This window comes from Eschscholzia californica, unplaced genomic scaffold (assembly GCF_041429995.1).
Source record: "Eschscholzia californica isolate CP2 unplaced genomic scaffold, dmEscCali1.0.p SCAF_5, whole genome shotgun sequence".
Classification (NCBI taxonomy): domain Eukaryota; kingdom Viridiplantae; phylum Streptophyta; class Magnoliopsida; order Ranunculales; family Papaveraceae; genus Eschscholzia; species Eschscholzia californica.
In genome coordinates this window covers 22652257-22673060 of record NW_028238472.1, presented here as the reverse complement: position 1 = coordinate 22673060, position 20804 = coordinate 22652257, and positions in this window count along the sequence as shown.

Below are 20804 nucleotides of genomic sequence, written 5' to 3'. Positions count from 1 at the left end.
GAGTTCCTTCCTTTTTCCCTTTGTCCTTCTGAATCAGTTGAAGTTCTTTCTTTGATTCAGACATTCCAATGCCTCTCCGGATTGCCTTGGAAGTCCCGTACTTCCTCAACCGTGATTTGTTTCGGGACATGTCCCTTAATCGACGGATGATTGTGTGTGCATCCATTTTCCTGAATCTCTTTTGAAGATTAGGCTCCATGGTGGCCAACATAAGGCAAGTTACTGAAATTGATTTCATCCGGATACTTTTGGCCTGCTTTTGTTCCTCAACCTTTGAGTTCGCAGCTATCCTTGGAATAGGGGGTATCCAGTACGCTTTCTTTGTTTGTAGACTTGAGAACACTTCTCAATCTCTTTTCCCAATCAAGGAAGTTATCCATGTTCAATTTGTCCTCATCAAGGATTGAACATAGGTTGAAAAGATTGATTTTTTCCATAGTAAAACTACATGAAACAGAAAAAGGATTTTGCTAAGTATTACATTCGATAATTTTTGCAAAAAATCCTAAGTTTTTGCCACATTATTCAAGATAAAACGTGTCCCTAGATGAATAATGCGATTCCGAGATCCCATCTCTCAAGGATTAAGCGGACTAGGGCCTTGCCCTTAATTCCCATTGATTTAGGTGAGTGAACACTTTCACTGATCATACCATATGATTCTCGGTTGATGGATTACATGTTTAGTGTAAAATCCATCCTTTTGCCTCGAGTATCCAAGACTCTCTTGCTGATCTCGTTGAGTAGAACCATTTAGACATGTAGGCCTCTTCTATAGGCCTACCAGCAATGTCCCAAGGTAGAGAAGGTACTCTGCGAAGGCCGACCCACCTTTCTCGAACAAGGGCGCAAGGAGTGTCTTAATTTGGATAGGCACTGTACTCAAAATTACTTTTAGGGACTTTTACGCTAGTTTGGCGTTCGTTTTAGTGAACTAATTAGCCTAACTAACATCCACGACATAAGGCGTAAAAGGTAAGTAAATGCGCGCAAGAAAGTAAATCAAGCACATATGGATCCTAGTATGGCCCCTAACCTAGAAGATCTAATCTCCTTTGGTTTGCTTCTTGTTTCGCCTTTTAGTTCGTCTAGATCTCCATCTTTGAACCTCCATTGATTTCCCCCACTCGCCTTTGGATTTCCTCCTTGAGTTTCATCAATGGACTCATAAACCCTAAACTCTAATTACAAGACTCAAACGATTCGCAGATCGTGTAAACTTGAAATTAAAATTATTACAAATTATGCACCCATCTGTGCTTAAAACAAGAATAAGAATTAAATTCTATGGCCATACTAGTTTCCGCATTCACATCACATGCAATCATATAATATATTTCAAGGCTAACAATTATATATGCATGTATATCCGGGAGATACTTTTGTCGACATCCATATGTCATGTACGTACCTTAAGTCTACATCAAAGGATTAGACTAATGGTGCGTCTTGGTTTGATTTTAAAATCTGATTTTAAAGAGAAATTCCGTTTGGGCGTTGAATGGCCCGGGTTAATTTCGGGAATATTTGGATTGGAATTTGGGAGAAAATTTGGATAAAACTCCCACTCGAAAAATGGTCCCTTTTCGTAGTCCGAAAAGCCTTGAAAAAGCCCGGGACAAGTCCTAGACAAGTCCCGGCCCAAGCCCACAAAAGGGCTTGGACAAGGTCCGGATATGGCACGGCCCATAGGGCCGGCATGTCCGAGCCGAGGCCAATAGGCCTGATCTCGTCCTGGCCGGAGCCAGGACGCTAGTCCAAGCACCAGACGCGTCCTAGACGCATCTGGTGCTGGACCAGACCAGCACTAGGTGTCTCGGACTTAGTCCGAGACACCCAGGACCCCAGATGCGTCTCCAATACGCGTCTGGTGGTAGCTACTAGACGCGACCCAGACGCGTCCTGGTTAAGCTACTGGTCGCGTCTAGAAGACGCGACCTGGAGTAGCTGGACGCGTCTTCCAGACGCATCCTCAAGGCTACTGGTCCGGCCAGGAAGCTTCCTGGCCGGACCTATTGAGTTTCTAAAACTCAATAGTTTCCGTTTTTTTTTTTTTTTTTTTTTTTTTTTTTTTTTTTTTTTTGTTGCAATTCTAAATTGCTATTTCCAAAATTTGAAACACTTCTAAAATATCTCAAATTCTTTTTAGAACAATTCTAAATTTCCAAATTTTGTTTTTCACAAGTTTCCAAAAACTTAAAAACAACTTTTTTAATCAACCATTTTGGATCAAAATTTTAGGTTTTGAAACTCTTTTCAAGAACAAATTTTGAAATCTTTTGACAAATACTTGAATCTTATCCAAAATTAATCAAAATTTTGTGTTCAAAACACTTTTAAACACAATAATCTATCTAGAAAAGCATGGAATTGGTCCAAAACTTAGATAAGATAGGCTAATTGCAAGAGGCTCTGACCCCACTGTTGGGTTTTACACCCTTCTACTAGTGTTTATAGCGGAAATAAGACATCTAATGTCTACACTAGTATTCCCAGGATCACATGCATAAGCCTATGATAATCATTAATTAAAACTAGAAAGATAAATACCTTATTCGCTAGTTTTCCCTCGAACCTTTCCAATTGCTTATGAGAAGATCAAGAGCTTCAAGTGTAGATCCTCTACTTGGGACACGAGCAATCAATTTGATCTCCCACCTTGTTGTATAGCTAGCACACCAATGGTGGTTGGAAGAAGAACTCCTTTCTTCTTGACTAGATAGATAGTTAATGGGAATTAGCTCACTTTCTCCTCTCTACTTGATGTGGTAGAGTAAGAAAGCTTAGAGAGAAATTCCACACCTTATTCTCTGCCCTAAGAGTGTTTATATAGAACCCTAATAAGAATCCACCTCCTTTTAGGTTTCCCAAAACACCCTTTAGAATAAGATTTAGGGAAATAGTCGAAAATAGCAACTATTGGTATTTTCTCAATTCCCTAAGGAGATGACGTCCAACCCAGCCAAAATTGGCATATTTAATGTTCATAATATAAGGAAACGTCCCTCCAAAAATCAGCCCAATCCGAGCCCCAAAAGTGCCCGAATCGGCCTAGGCCCAAAACCCCGTTTTTGGGCCTTTTGTACTATCTTTGCCTAATTCCTTTTTAGGCCTATGAGATATGTTTATGGGACACTCCTATGATTATATCTCACTCCCACTAGTCATATCCTAGATCAACTTGACACTCTTATGTGTAACACGTTGTAGGATCCGATCGAAGTTAGCCGCGAATTACTTCGTAATTCGACGATCGTAGTTGGTCTCTAACTACAACTCTACGATCCCTAAATCAATCGGACTTGATGATCTTCCACATCAATTATCCTATCCGACAAATCGTTCGCATTGTCACCTTGGTCGAAGGACATCTCCTTCAACTCCTTCAAGCCGGACAGGAGAACGTCAAAACGAGAAAGACCGACAACCCCGTCCCAAAAGAAAAAGACCTCCAAGCAAGGGAGAATCCGAAGGAAACACGCTCTCAGCCCTCGCCAAGAGGACAATCCACGGATCCGAGAAGCCCACGGGAGTGATGGGCAACGCTAACACCACCAAAGGGAATTTAATCCCTGATAAGAGCGTCGAGAGTAAGGAAAAAAGGGAATCTTTTACGAAGACCCCCCAGCACACACGCAGAAATAAGGAATGACTTGTCCAGGTAAGGGAAACAATCCTCTTTCAATTTATCCTACAATAAGGGCAGTAGATCATGATGTGGCAATAGTTGCAGTATCAATTAATAAATAATACTTTTCGGAAACAAGTATTATTCAAGGAGGAATCCTTGTTAAACTTACTTTGCTTAGGCAAAACGGCTGGCCCTAATAACAAAAGCAACGACCAGGGGCCCTAAGGAGGAGTCCTAGTTAAACTTACTTTGCTTCGGCAAAACGGACAACCCAGATAGCGAAGGCAATGACAAAGGGCCCTAAGGAGGAGTCTTAGTTAAACTCACCCTTTATGCGAGCAAAACGGGTAGCCCTGCTAGTACAAGCGACGACCAGGGGACCTAAGGAGGAGTCCTAGTTAAACTCACTTTGCCTCGGCAAAATGGACGGCCTGGTAGCCAAGGCCACGACCAGGGGCCCTAAGGAGGAGTCCTAGTTAAGCTCACTTTGCTCAAGTCAAACGCGATCTCTCACCAGGGATCCCAAGGAGAAGTCCTATTTAACCTAGTCGTAAACCGACAGCTCTGATAGCGAGAGCGACAGGCAGGGGCCCAAGGAGAAGTCCTAGTGAAACTAGTCGTGCTCAAGCCGAAGAAACAACCCTGGTAGCTAAGACCACGACCAGGGGACCATGGAGAAGTCCTAGTTAAACTAATTGTGGTCAAGCCAACGAAGCGACCCTGGTAGCTAAGGCCATGACCAGGGGCCCAAGGAGAAGTCCTTGTCAAACTAGTCGTGCTCAAGCCGACGAAGCAGCCCTGGTAGCTAAGGCCACGACCAGGGGCCCAAGGAGAAGTCCTAGTCAAACTAGTCGTGCTCAAGCAGACGAAGCAGCCCTGGTAGTTTAGGCCACGACCAGGGGCCCAAGAAAGTTCCAGGACTACCTCTGAAACTAATACAGGGCTAACTTGGGTTCCATTTAGGAGGAGGAAATAGTAAGATTAGGGCATGATAGAATAAGTCTAATCTCTTTTATGTTTGCAGAGGCGATCATATGGAGCATGCGTAGTAAGATAGGGAATTGCATTAGTAAGCTAGGATAACACTAACGTTTGATTAAAACCCAAGGCCGAGAAACTCTTAGCACTTTTACAGGAATAAAAACAAGTAATAACCCAAAAAGGATCCATACAGGAACGAAGGTTCATCAAACAAAAGGGCAAACAAAGACATCAATAATCAAAGTCCCTCGGCAGAGGGAGAAGGGCCATGACGACCATCAAAACCAGGTTGAGGGACCGAGGAAGCAGAGCCTTCGTTGGAATCATCGTCATCCACCGGAATCATGGACCCAGCAACTTTGATTCCCCACTCGTCATCACTGAATGAGAGGTCCTCCCCAACGCCATTCTCAGCAGTAACAACAACAACACACGCAACAAGCTAGGTCACCTTGTCTTAATTGAGATGATATAACGGAGAAGACGAGTCAGAGGCGTAGATGAAGGATATATCCGTTCCGTCTGAAGGAGATGTCCTTCCAAAGGAGTGTCCTTCGACCAAAATGGCAATGCGATCAATTTGTCAGCTAGGATAACGATGACCATATTGTGAAGATCGGGTCCAATTAGGGGTCGTAGCGTTTTGCCAGAAGCCAACTACGATCGTAGGATTACTTCGGTGATTCGCGGCTAACATAGACCGGATCCTACAACGAGTTACACATAAGAGTGGTAACTTGATTGGAGAGATTTGACTAGACGGGAATAGGCTAAAGATGGATTATATCCAACTAAATAGGCCGAAAGGGTTCGAATGGCGATTCGGAACAAGATAGGAAGAACCAGGCTTAAAAGGGGTGCCCCGAGCAAGGCTCTAAAGGGAAGCATGTGATGGCCGACCAAAGTTAGTGTGCCGGCCAGATAAAGCCCATAGTGGGCTGCCCTGGCCGGCCACACTAAAGGGAAAGCCAAAATTTTGTAATTATCTTTTCTGTGACCCAGAAAATAGAAAGACCTAATTTGAATATGATTCTAATTAGGGTTTCTCTATATAAGGGTCATTAGATAACAGAAAAGGTGTGGATTTTTCTCAGAAAGAAAAATTATACAGCCCTCTCTATCTCAATATACAACTAGTGGAGAGAGAGGATTGTAGAGAAAAAACTTCCGTTCTATCAATCTAGTCAAGAAAAAGGGTTCTTCTCGACCTTCTATTAAGTCCTAACAGACTGAAAGGGAGGGAGATCAAGTCAACCTACTCGGTGTCTCAAGTAGAGGAGCGACACTTGGAGCTCTCGATCTTCACACGCGATTGGAAAGGTTCGTGGGAAAAACGCGATAAAGGTATTTTTCTTATTCTAGTTCATTGATTAGTTCATACTTTAAGATCCTGGTAATCTAGTGTTAAATATATAGATGTTTGATATTCCGCTTAGAACACTAGATAGTTGTATTAGATACACACAAAATCCTACAGTGGCATCACGAGCCGGTTGCATGAAACTATCTCTGACTAATCGAATTGGATTTGAACTTGATTGATTAGATGATTTTATGTTTGAATATAGATTTAGACATGAAATTGATTAGTTTGAATTAGATTTAGACCTAATCGGATAGAAATTGAAAGGGTTTTAATAAATAGAACTTTAAATCTTCGATTTTTTAAAAGAGTTTTCGAAAAGGGATTTAAAACTTTGACTTGGGTCTTTGGAGTTTGACTCGGGCCATGTTTTGGGTCAAAACGAGACTGGTCCGCGGGTGTTTGACCAAGTTTGGCTTGGGTCTTTGGAGTTTGACTCGGGCCTTTTTGGGCCTTGACCCGAGTGGGAGGTATAGACATTTCTTCTTCCGACTTTAGCATATTTTTTTCCAAAAGTGACTTGGGCTCTCTAAGGGTCCAAACGGAGTTTTTCCTTGAATCGATTTTGGAAATCATTTAGGAAGAAACATGACGTGCCATTAGTCCGTATTTCACGAAAATAGACTTAGAATTCACGTTAGACATGTAGATGTCAAAATTTCCCACAAATAGCTATACGAAACGTAGCGAACCTAGAAACGAATCTAGGATACATACTTTATCTTATATCAATGTCATAGTTCTGAATGTATGTATATATATGTGTGATTGCGTAGATCAGTATACCTTTAGCCCGAATAATACTTATAGGGTCTTAAGAAACCATTGACGAATCAAATGGTGGGATCATGATTCGAGTGGGAGTACTCAATGGTGGTTCAAGGATATGAATCCAAACAAACCTTAGGCGAACAAGAAATAACCTAAAAGATTAGATCTTTTAGGAGTAATACTAAGATTTAAGAAATCATTACGCAAACCCACATAAATCTTTACGTAATAAATCACATTTAGTTATGTTAAAGCTCACAGTAACGTAACCTGATAAATTACGTAATAAGTCCCCAAAAAATTTTTGAGTAAAGCCTACTCAGATTAGGACACCTGTTGCGCCCTTGTTCATCGATGGTGGGTCATGCCAAAGCAGGGTGCCATCTTTTACCTCGGGACAATACGGGTAGATCTATGAAGAGGTCTACGAGTCTAAATGGTTATTCTCAACGAGTAAGCAAAAGGGTTTTGGATTTCGAGGCAAAAGGATGAGTTCGACACATAAGTGTTATTCATCAACCAAAAGTCATAGGAGTATGATCTGTAAAGAGTTACTCACCCAGGAGGGTGGAGTTAAGGGCAGTGCCAAAGTACGCTTAACTCCATAGGAATGGGATCTTGGAATCATATTATTCAAACAGGCACGGTTTTCATTGAATAATATGTCAAAAACTATTTTTGCTTAAAATTGAATGTAGTACTTAGCAATATCTTTCTTTTGTTTAGGTAGAGTAGAAATGGCATATAGTATTAGTTCACAATTAGATAGAGATCTATACGACTTTCTAGATTGGGAAGAAGAGCAGAGAAGAGTTCTCGAGGCTTCGAATGAAAAAAGCGTAATAGAGATACCGGAAAGAGAAAAGGAAATTGGTGCCTATGTTATAGAGGTCAATTTGGCAGATACGACTGATTTTCCCTCATGGGTATTTGATACCGGATGTGGAGCACATATAATCTCAGAATTAGATGGACTCAAGAGAATCAGGTATCTGACAAAGAACGAAATGGTTCTACGAGTCGCAAACAAAACAAGAGTTGCTGTTGTGGCTGTAGGAACTTATAAGCTTAGTCTAGAAACTGGATTGATACTAGTGCTACATAATTGCCATTATGTACCTACTACTTCAAGGAACATCATCTTTGTGTCTGTTCTAGACAAAGAGGGATATCATGTAATAATAAAGAACAAATGTTGTTCTTTATACAAAGATGAGATGTTCTATACCAGTGCTAGACTATGCAATGGTCTTTATGTTATGAGCATAGAAGACGAAATCCTGAACATAGACACGAAATGGCTTCGTACTCACGATTCTAACCAAGGCTATCTCTGGCATTGTCGTTTGGGCCACATTAACAAGAAATGCATGCAGAAACTCCATGCAAATGGACTTCTGGGATCGTGTGATTTAGAATCATACAATACATGTGAACCATGCTTAGTGGAAAAAATGGCACGATCACCCTTTAAGGGAAAAGGTGATCGAGTGAGTAAACTATTAGGACTGATACATACAGATGTATGCGGACCTATGAGTACACTCGCAAGAGGTAACTATGGCTACTTCATAACGTTCACTGATGACTTCACTAGATATGGATAGATATATCTTATGAAGCATAAATCGGAATCGTTTGAACTGTTCAAACAATTTCAGAACGAAGTAGAGAATCAACTTGGCAAGAAAATAAAAGCCATTCGATCGGATCGAGGTGGCGAATATTTGAGTCAAGAATTTGAGGATCATCTTAGGAGTTGCGGAATAGTATCTCAACTCACTCCACCAGGAACACCTCAGATGAACAGTGTGTCTGAAAGGAGAAATCAAACCTTAATGGACATGGTTCGATCGATGATGAACTTAGCCGATCTTCCTAACACTTTCTGGGGTTATGCTTTAGAAACGACTGCTTTCACACTAAACCGAGCTCTGTCAAAAGCGGTGGAAAAGATGCCATATGAGTTATAAACTGGAGAGGTTCCAAAGTTGTCTTTTCTCAAAGTCTGGGTTGCGATGTTTACGTAAAACGTTTACAAGGAGATAAACTAGCACCAATATCAGACAAATGTCTCTTTGTTGGATATCCGAAAGAGACAAAGGGGTATTACTTCTACAACCCATCAGAGAACAAAGTGTTTGTTGCTCGTGATGGTGTCTTCCTTGAAAAGGAGTTTCTTTCCAAGAAGACAAGTGGGAGAAATATAGAAATCGAAGAAATTCGATCTGAGCAACAAACTGACACTGTTGTACTGGTGTCAGAAGTCGCGATTCCTAACTATTTTGAGCCAATAGAAAAAGAAATAGAGGAAGAGATGGTAGATCTTAGAGATGCTCCCGCGCAAAGCGAATTAGATTTGCAAGAGAACCCTCTGGGAGTTGAGAGTATCTCACCTGTTGTTCAAGGCCCACGTAGGTCCGCAAGGCTGATTGAATTATCTCAACGACAAGATATCTTGTTGATAGAAGATAATGAACCCATCACCTACGAAGAAGCTATGACGAGCCCAGACTCCGAAAAATGGCTGGAAGACATGAAATCCGAAATGGACTCCATGTCTGAAAATCAAGTTTGGAACTTGGTTGATTTGCCTGATGGAGTAGAACCCATTGGTTGCAAATGGATTTCAAGATGAAAACAGACAGGGATGGAAACGTGAGCTTTTTTAAAGTTAGACTCGTGGCAAAAGGTTACCGACAAATCCAAGGAATAGACTATTAAGAAACCTTTTCCCCGGTCGCAATGCTTAAATCCATTAGGATTATTCTAGCAATTGCAACTCATTACGATTATGAGATATAGAAAATGGATGTCAAAACCGCCTTCCTGAATGGGAATCTGGAAGAGGATGTGTACATGACACAACCTGAAGGTTTTGAGGAATCCAAAAATGCTGGAAAAGTTTGCAAGCTTCAAAGGTCCGTCTATGGTTTGAAGCAATCAAGTAGGAGCTGGAATCTTCGGTTCGACGAGAAAATCGAAGAGTTTGACTTTCTGAAGAACGAAGAAGAATCTTGTGTATACAAGAAGGTTAGTGGGAGCAACCTAGTTTTCTTGGTCATGTATGTAGATGACATACTGATCGTTGGAAACAACATTCCTATGCTTAAGTCTGTGAAATAGTGGCTTAGGAAGTGTTTTTCAGTGAAAGACCTAGGAGATGCAGAATATATTTTGGGCATCAAGATCTATAGAGATAGATCAAGTCAGATGATTGGACTCAGTCAAGAAACTTATATTGATAAGATTCTTGGGAGATTCAAAATGGAAGACTCTAAGAGAGGATTTCTACCCATGACACATGGCACAACGCTAACCAAGACTTAGTGTCCCCGAGATCCTGATGAGCTAGCACACATGAAGAAGGTACCTTATGCTTCATCAATAGGATCTATCATGTATGCTATGGTCTGCACTCGCCCAGACGTCTCATATGCTCTGAGCATGTGTAGTCGTTACTAATTATATCCAAGTGAGAAACACTGGACCGCAGCCAAGAATATCCTGAAGTACTTGAGAAGGACAAAAGATCACTTCTTGGTATACGGCGGGAAAGAAGAACTAATCGTGGAAGGCCATGTGGATGCGAGCTTCCAAATGGACAGAGATGATTTCCGATCGCAGTCGGGTTACGTCTTTTGTTTAAATAGAGGAGCAATAAGCTGGAAAAGCTCAAAGCAGACTACTGTAGCAGACTCTACCACAGAAGTAGAATACCTAGCCGCTTCAGAAGCAGCCAAGGAAGGTGTTTGGATCAAGAAGTTTATCTCCGAACTTGGTGTCGTTCCTAGCATAGAAAAGGGAATAACTCTATATTGTGACAACAATAGAGCTATTGCCCAAGCTAAGGAACCAAGAGCACACCAAAAATCCAAACATATCCAAAGGAAGTACCAAGTGATAAGGGAAATCACGGAGCGAAAAGATGTGGTCACTTGCAAAGTCGATACGGACGACAACGTCGCCGATCCATTAACTAAACCACTACCTCAACCCAAATATGAGAGTCATAGAAGGAGCATTGGTATAAAGCGCATCGATGAATGGCTTTAGGTTGTAATTGGATTAATAAAAGGAGTTTTATGTAATCAATTAGCTACATTCAATAAAAGAAATAAATAAATTATTTCTGTCATTAAATAATGGTTTAGTGTTTAATTGACAGTCCAAAAATAATGAAGCATTCCAAGTAGGTTTATCAGATGCGTGATCTGGTAAATGAAACTCTACTAAGTGAACTTGGAATAGATTCATTATTAAGTCCCTAGTCCAGTTCATTGCATGGACAACAATGACTCATGAAGACTAGCATGTGAGATTGACTGATAACGTTGTTTCATGGGCTATAGGAATATAGTATTTAAGTCAATTACATGAGTGTATGATTGGGAATATACACCGGATAACCCAAATATGAGAGTTCTTCAAATGTTGAAAAAACTTCATGAACAATCATAGGCAAGATTAGAGAGATTCCTTAAACATGAGTACTCCACTCATCTTCTGTAAGGAATGTCGAACTTTGGTACCGTCAAACGCCGTCCCGTAAAAGGAGGTTATAAAGGCGGATTACTGGGGGCACATGATAAACATGAAGTTAAGTGGGAGTACAAGACTGGATGATGTCCTCCTATCAAGTTAGGATTAGTATCTCTGGGCCACTTGAGGAGAAGCAACTCGAAAATGTGTGGCCACACTCAAATGGATTAATGATTAATCATTTGCTTTGACAGTTGTTCTCCAGATCAAGAAAGTCTGAAAGGTATGACGTATCAGATGACACTACAAAAAAAAGGGCTAATGGGTACAGGTTCTTAAGCGTCTGTCCCTAATATATTGAAAATAGGGACAGATTTTTAACATTTGTCCCTATTAAATTTACAATAGGGACATATATACGCCTCTCAGGGACAAGTTTTTATCCCAATATTTAGAAAGTTTAAAAACGAATATTGAGTAACAAAAACGGGAAAAAGAGAGCCCAAATTTCAGTTCCCGCATAAAGCTAGATTGGCGGTCAAACATAAAAAGAAATTCTCAAATATCTCTATATCTCTCTCTCCACGATTCTACTTCAGTTTTCTTCTGTAGTTTTATTCTTCTTCATTTACCACTACAAACCAAAAAAATCAGAGAACTAGAGAACTGGATTTTGGGAAAATCAGAAAAATTGACTCGAGCAAATCAGCAAAAACAGTTGCTCCTGCAGGTATCTTCTTTACCTTTAATTAAATCTCTTCTTTATCTCATATTTTCGGTTCTTCACCCTAGTTATTAGGTACTACAATCCATTACAATTATTTAGGGTTTTCAAGGTAACTGAACAAGTATGGTCATTCTTTGATTTAGTAGGAATGGAGGTTTTAGAGAGAGAATCATTTCTTTTTATCAAATATCTCTTGAGAAAAACCTATTTTATGTTTAACTTGTTCAAAAATGAACCTCATTGTCACACAAAACCCTTTCATTTGAACTTATTTATGAATTATTTGTTTTATACTTCTCAACAGACAAAATTAGATTGTTTAGTTAAAGAGATCTCTATGAAAAGTCTTATTATTTTGCTTTCATTTGAATTGATTGTCTAGGTAGTTGATTTTATTACTAATTGATCATGGGTTTTGTGATGTAACTTCTTCTTGCTGTTTTAGCCTTCTAGGGTTTGCTTTTCCTGAATAAAAATAAAATAAGTCTTCATATATTGATTTAACATTGATCATAACCCATCTTTTATTCTATTTCCTGCAGCACAAGGACTAAGTTAGTATTTCGATTGTTGTATTTTATAGTTTGTTCGATATATTTTTGTTTCTCTTTTACAAAGTGGTGCTTAGAAAATTAGCACCCACTTAATGTTTGATGAAATGTCAGAATGAAATATAAAGAAGAACTTCCACCTCAAATTAGTTTAATGGATTAAACCCAAAAGTTCTAGTACAATGAACTCTTTTACTGAAGTCGCTTTAACATTTTCTTTGGTCCAGTTTGAGTTTGAAAACCGAAAAAAGTTGATGAGTGCATAGCCCAAAGAAAGTTAGGTGTATATATCTCTTCTTTTCAAGTTAAAGTCAAGATGTTCATCAATGTCTTGTTCTTTTACTAATTCAGAGAGGTTTTACTCTTGTTTAATTGTCAGATCCGAATAGAAAGAAACTACGAAAACTTACCTCTAGATTTAAAGAACAACAATTACTTAAAGTATTTGCTTTGATCTTTAGCTTCTTTTACTTATATATTTAGCTAATTAAGTGATTTCATGATTTAGGTATGCTATAGTAAGTGATCTCCTAATTGTTGAATGTTTATAGTTTTGCTTCTTATAGGATTTTATCTATGACTTCTCAGCTTCTTGTTATATTTTGTCTATCTTTGTCTACTTGAGATATTGCACATTTAGGAAATGTAGCCATAACATGTGCAGGTTTTCATAATCACCGTGGAGATCTTGACTTCTTTAACATTTCTAATGATACGTGATCACCTTAAATTATTAATTAACATCAATCATAAATGGACAAACTCGTTGTTTGTGTTCTTTGTCTTATCAATCTGTTTTCTTTATTCACATTGAGTCTTTGATGCCAAAACGATGAAGCAAATGGCATCAACATATAACTATGTGATATATGTATTTACATTAACCAACCCAGAGACGTTTTTGCCTTTACAACACTAATTTCTTTTCTTATCAAAACTAATATAATTATTCAATCTTGGAAACAACATTAAAAGTATGAGCTTGAAAAATTATATAGCAGAGCTGAAGTTAAAACTTGTTACAAGAAACAAAAAACAGTGGATGATTTGATTAGAATGAATAGTAAAATTCATAAAAGAGAAACTCACTGATTTTGAGTGAAATGCAACCTTCTTGAAAATGGGTTACAAAGTGGTATTCAAATTTCTAAATTTCTACCAAGACCAATTGCTCATGCATCCTGTTGGAATCAGAGCCGATTTTGGCTCGACTAACTCGCCAAATTCAGAAAAGGAATGCATCATTGCGTTCGTCTCATCAAGCTCTTCAATTTAGAGCCAAGAATCACTCAAATTCGATTCCGGATGAATGAGAAATTCAAATTTAAAGTGTGGACGAAGATCGGTTGTAATAGGGACTAAAGTGTCAAAGCGGACAAGTTACTTTGGGGACCATTTGAGCGAAGCGAACGCATCCAGATCTGGACGGATCGCGTTCACTATGCAGGATTTAACTAGATTCAATGGTCGCGCTATGATGGACTAGAGATATAACTAGATCCGTATGATCCAACGATCCGCGTCACCTACGCGTCGGGGTTATGGCGGGATTTCATCAGATCCTAATCTGACGGCTCTCTCGTTGTCTCGTTGGGCACAGTTCGGGCAGGATCCGTTCCTATATCCAACGACAAGCGCCCTGCCCAAGTTATTGAGCCAGATTCATTGTCCCAGAATGCACAGACTTTAAAATTCAATTTGCGTCCGCAAATTTGAAGGGATATGTCCTTTGACCCCAAAAGACAAATGTACCTATTCAATTCCTATATAAATTACCCAAACTAGCAGAAAATCGTCACCCAACATCAGAACCGGGCAAACAGCTCATCTGAATCGGAATAATTTTCGCTATCGCAGCATAGTTGACCACAATATATTGTGGGATACGGTGTTGCTTAAGAAAAACACAGAACAAGGACCATAAGGTCCACAGTGCTGTTATGAGTGACACAGAATTAATGTAATACATGTTTAAATATAAATATGAAGAATATAAATAAAGGATACATAAGAACTTTATCTCTGTTTGTTATGAAATATCAGCATTTGAACTATAAAATCTCAACCAGTCTCCTAGAACTTTAAAAGATATAATCTCCAAGTTACTGTAAATACAGTTAGTTATTATTACCTGAAAGCAATCACCCAAAACAAATACGGTATCAATCTGCATTTTCGAAAATAAAATGCTATCAACATGCATGTTCAATCTTTACATGGGTTTATAAGATTCTAACATATATTTCTACTTTAACTATTCACTAGGGATAACCCGTGGCGAAAATTCTAATAACACATAGTCGAAGAAAGTATGTGATGAGGTGAAATGCAATTTGAATCCAAATAAGTATCAATTGCTCATAAAAACTTGCATGATGACTCGATTAAAAGGTAAAGGTCGGCCAAGGGGTAATCAATGAAATATTTGAAGTGGAATACGAAGATCCAATGTCATTAAGCATCCTGATATTGTATTCTGATTCGATATGGATAATTGGAATTTTGTCAACTATGCAAACCAAATACATTATGGTTTCATGGATCATTTTTGACCTTACACATATAGTAGCATAGGTTCACCAAACATGCAGGGGCGGATCCATGGGGGTGCGAGGGGGTGCGGCCGATAAAAAAACCATTTTCCGCTGATGCATTAAAGTATCGAAAAAAAAAGTTTAACTTTATTAAAAATAACTTTGGGTCCAAATTGAAATCTCAAAATTTTTAAAAGTGTCTAAGTAACAAGAAGGAAGTATATAATACAGTTGTAGTATTGTTTTCTCTCTCTGATTTTTGTTGAACTTTATACTTTTCTTCTCTCCCTCTTTAGTGCAATAGGTACTGTTGGACTTCTTCTCTCTTATTTTTTCCAAGACTCTTACACTCCAACGTTCTTTAACTTGGGTCAATCCTAAAAGCATTTTTAATATGTGACATTAATTGGCCTAATTGTAACGTGTTGTGTGTCACGTGTTAATGTGTTATATGTTATATGTGTAATTTGTTTCTCTCTCCAACGTTCTTTAACGTAGGCCAAATTTTCCGGCGATCTTCAAACGTTTTTTTTTTCTATTATAATATTTTCTTCCTCCTTCTTTGTCTTTCTTTTTCTTCTTCTCTTTTATCCCTTTTCCTACTTTCTATCTCTCTAAATATTCCTGGCAAAGGGGCACCCCTTTGCTGGAGCAGCCAGACTTTGAGTGTGTGTGATATAGTTTTTCTCCATCACATTCATTGGATGAAAAACATTGAAGTATGCATAACACCTCATGATCCCAAGAGAAAATAAAAAATTAAGATTACTAAAAGTAGCCTTTTTTAGTAAGTTATACCACTCCAGCAAGTGGAAACGTCACATATATACATCGTTCAGTTCGTGTCAGTATGATATTCACATATCAATTTATATTCATAATAAACCCAATGGTGTTGGGTTTTATGTATGCTTGGGCCCATTTGATGTTTGGCCCACTTGCATATTGTAATTAATTGTGAGTGAGCCTCACCCATTCAACACTAGTCAAGACTATCGTGTCTTGTAGCTAGCACATGAGAGAGGCCCACCTCTAGAGGGAAAATGACATTCAAAGCTTTCTTTCTCTAGACAATTGTCCCACATATTCCAACTAGTGAAACTAAAGATACCTTATAATGAGTTGCTTAAAAACTCATAATAAAACACATGGTGGAGTAGAGAAAGTTCCCACACGCATGCTCACACAAGCGAGGCAATTGGGTTTTTGGCCATTTGGTTCTTTGGGCACTTTGGCCACATGGGCCTTTGGGCTGTTTGGGCACTTAGGCCTTTTGGGTAATGGGTCGTAGTCCCGTGAGCCCGTAAACCCGTGAGCCATGATTGATGAGTCATGACAATGCCTCATCTGAATCTCTTAATTTGGGCTAGTTAGTCTATTTCGAGCAATTACTCTGATGAATTGTGTGTTTCTCTTCCCCAGGTGTCTTTTACGGAGTTTAGTGTGAAAAACGGATAGAATTGAGAGAAAGACGTGTTGGGGTTATTTTGGTTATTTGGTGCTTCTGGTAATTCTGACCAATGTTGATACTTGGATGAAAAAGTACAGGCCAAGGCGAACCTATAGGCAAAAACAGAAGTCAAATCGGAGTCCATATGAGCAAAATATAGTGGATCAGAATCAAATCTTTCTGGAACAGGTGGTGCAAATCCGAAGGGAGTAAGCAAAGACCATAGACGTCCGCACTAATTAGCTTCCATCCAACGGCTGGTTTCTATGTGACGCGAGATACGAAGAGACATGGGAATCGAGCATTGCACTTGTTCTAAGTACAACTGGGAGACTGAAAGATATATTCGTCCGGTCTGAAGGAGATTCCCTTCCGAAGGAGTGTCCTTTGACCAAGATGGCAATGCGATTAATTTGTTAGCTAGGATAACGATGACCATTTTGTGAAGATCATCTAGTCCGGTCTAGCTAGGATAGCGTTTTGCTAGAAGCCAACTACGATCGTCGGATCACTTCGGTGACTCGCGGCTAACATAGACCGGATCCTACAACGAGTTACACATAAGAGTGGTAAGTTGATCGGGGAGATTTGACTAGATGGGAATAGGCTAAAGATGGATTAGATCCAACTAAATAGGCCGAAAGGGTTCGAATGGCGATTCAGAACAAGATAGAAAGAACCGGGCTTAAAAGGGGTGCCCAGAGCAAGGCTCTAAGGGGCAGCCATGTGATGGCCAACCAAAGTTAGTAGGCCGGCCAGATAAAGCCCATAGTGGGCTGCCCTGGCCGGTCACACTAAAGGGAAAGCCAAAATAGTTATTATCTTTTTTGTGACCCGGAAAATAGAAAGACCTAATTTGAATATGATTCTAATTAAGGTTTCTCTATATAAGGGTCATTAGAGAACAGAAAAGGTGTGGATTTTCTCAGAAAGGAAAATTATACAGCCCTCTCTCTCAATATACAGGTAGTGGAGAGAGAGGATTGTAGAGAAAAAGCTCCCGTTTTATCAATCTAGTCAAGAAGAAGCTCCCGTTTTCTCAATATCCTAGCAGACTGAAAGGGAGGGAGATCAAGTCAAACTACTCGGTGTCTCAAGTAGAGGAGCGACACTTGGAGCTCTCGATCTTCACACGCGATTGGAAAGGTTCGTGAGAAAAACGCGATAAAGGTATTTTTCCTATGATTAAGATCATGCTTTAAGATCCTGGTAATCTAGTGTTAAACACATAGATGTTTGAGATTCCGTTTAGAACACTAGATAGTTGTATTAGATACACACAAAATCCTACAGTAGAAACGGCGAGCAGACTCCCAGGCAGCTTTGAAGCTTACTTTACGTTTTTTCCTCAGGATCTGAGAAAATTCGTCTCCACATTTAAAGCTGGCAATTGTCTTGGCCCGGTCTGGTCAGCCAAGGCAAGGATATTAAGACGAGAATCATGAAGAGCAAGCTTATCCTTCTCTCTTCGGGCAACTAGACCGACTTCCCTCTCTTTATAAGTCTTAAGCTGCTTATCGAGAGCTGAGATACGAGCGTTAGCGTGAGAAGATTGCAGCTCTGAACTAGATCGGAATTGCTCAGCCGCCAACATCCAGGAATCCCGATCAACAATAATCACCTTTAAGTTAGTAGTCAGGAGCTCAGCCTTGGTCTTAAGAAACCGAGCCTCCTCCTCAAATTTTGCCAGCAGAACTTCCAGACGATCGACCTGGCTTAGATAAGAAGCAACATCTTGACTAACCCGAGAACCTTACAACAAAGAAGGGCATCGGAAAAAAAAGAAGGAACGATGCAAACATTAAATCAAATGGAAAAAAATACAAGTACCTCCCCCTGAAGGTACTGGTCCAAGCAAAAAATAAAAGAGGTGACTAGACGGTCAAGGCTTTTGGGTTAGCGGTTCAGCTTAGAAGATAGCTCTAGTACAACGGGATCCTTCCCTTTGACAGCCTTGGGAAGGTTGCTAGCCCTGGTTCGGGAAGAAACGAAACCACCTCTAGTTACAGGAGTTAACTAGGGAGCAGAACTTAAAGGGACTGCCAGAGTGGCAGGACTACAAGGTTCACGGATAGCAGGCCCGACAGAGCCTCGACTGACAATCACTTTGGATCAGGCCTCTTGGCGACCGAAGAAGACGGCTGATCGCCTATCCTGACGCGCTTCTTCAAGAAAACTTAACAATCAAGGAAGAAGAGAAACAATAAGCAAGAGGAAGGGCCAAAAAGAAAAAAAGGAGAGGAGAACCAAAGACATACCAGGGTAATAAGAAATCACCCCTGTAGAGACGAGGGCATGATAGTCGGCGAGCTTTTCAAGAACCATCCCATCTTTACCCTTGTCCAAAGCCGACAAGACCTCGAAACACTTAATGTCTTGGGGATCAGAGTTGATCTTCGGAAGTTCTGACGGGAAGTCGGAAGTACGAGCAACAAAACCAAAACTTTCGGTAACCAGAGGAGGATGAACCAAGAAAGATCTTTCTTTATCATCTTTCGGCGTAGATGGCGCCGAAAAGAAGGTTCCCAGACGAGAAGAAAAATAGTACCAGAAGTGGTCACTAAACTTGATGGAGGAGATCTTATCAAAAGCATAGAGGCTAACTTTTTTGCCCAGATGACTGCAGAGCAGATAAAACGCCATGGTTGTCATCACAACAGTGGGGCTCATATGAAAAAGCTGAAGACCATAGTGGTTCAGTAGCTCCACCAAGAACGAAGGAAAAACAAAGAATAAACCCAACTTGAAGAAAACTTCATAAACACCGACGCGGCGATCGGGAGTCAGACACACATGCTCATTAATGGTGGGAAGAACAAGTTTAATAGTAGCAGGGAATGAGCGCTCTACTCGAAGAAGATCAAGCTCCTTCTGGGTCATCGAACTTGCATGACGCTTTTGGCCAAGAAAAGAAAGATCGGGGGTAGGGGCCGCCATGGATTCATGAAGCAGCAGGAAAGAGAATGAAGTTTTGGGGAAATAATCAAGAGCGGCGACGGAAATAAAGACAAAGGGAAAGGATATATTTAGAAGGTCTAGTCATTTATAGAACTCGAGGGCAAGATCAATCGCGAATCCATGCCAACACGAAATCACAAATAATAATCGGACACGTGGCAATAATTGCCGCAGCCGCGAGAAACAAATATTCTTGAGCCAAACGAGCAAAAGGGAAGAAAAACATATTCAAGGCAAAAGTAGTCTTTATTTCCAAAATAACACATATTACAAAAGAAATTACAAGTAAGGACACCAAGAAGAGTGTGGCCACTCAGATCTATTACAGAAGAAATTGTTGAGGGAATAAACCCCAACAACACTGAGTCGGAGGAAGAGGAAGAAACGGAACAGGAGGGAAAATATGGAAGAACCCAAACCACCAGAGGGCAAATCCAGTAAAATCTCAGGAAAGAGATCAACATCGCCCAAGAGAAAGAGGCCTAACCGATATTTGGGTCACCCCTATCTTATGGACCAGATCCCAATTGGCACCTCGGGTCATCATCGGGTACCCTCTCCTTCCTTGATAATATGCTCCAAAACGACATAGGAGGTCGCCACCTCCATTGTCAGAAACGCCACTTTTTGCCACCACCATCGTCAGAAGAAGATATGCAAAAGTAACACCAAGTATGATGAACATGGGCTTCATCTTAAAAATCACCAAAAAGTGAAGTAAAAGATAAAATCAAGAGGACAGAACGATTAAAGGAATTATTCGTGAAAAAGCTTAAGCACAAGGCGGCTACTTATATTGGAAGAAGAAGATCAAGAGCATCTCTAAAAACAGAAGAGAAAGCATCAAAGAAAGAGGAATTAAAACCCCCTCGGCAACACGCGAAGCCATAATGACAAGGCATTTGGGGTGCGGCTCAAGACTGACTAACGTCAGAGGAGGAGTTAATGATCGATAAAGACTAGCTTCCTCATCCAATCACAAAGCACCACATGGCCACGCATGGCAACAAAGGTGGCCTGAGAAGTTACTCAAAGAATAAATGCTGAAAGTGTGTGATTAGAGAACAGGATCTCTGATGTCAGAAGATCACGCATGGAAGCGGAAATTTGTCTCCTTAGGCAGAAGACAAAACGTGTCGAACCAGCGGTAACATACCAACACGTTTCAAAGGAAACCCTGAACCAATCAGTTGGGCACTAACAGTCCTGAAAAACAAAAACTCCATCGAGTTGAGAAAAGCTCTTCAAAACAGCTCAGCCAGAAACAACCCCGAAACATGGAGGTCAGGAAAATCAAAAGAACTGATCGAGCTTCACGAAACACCTCTGGTACAGGTAAACCCCTTGTCTTCAGGG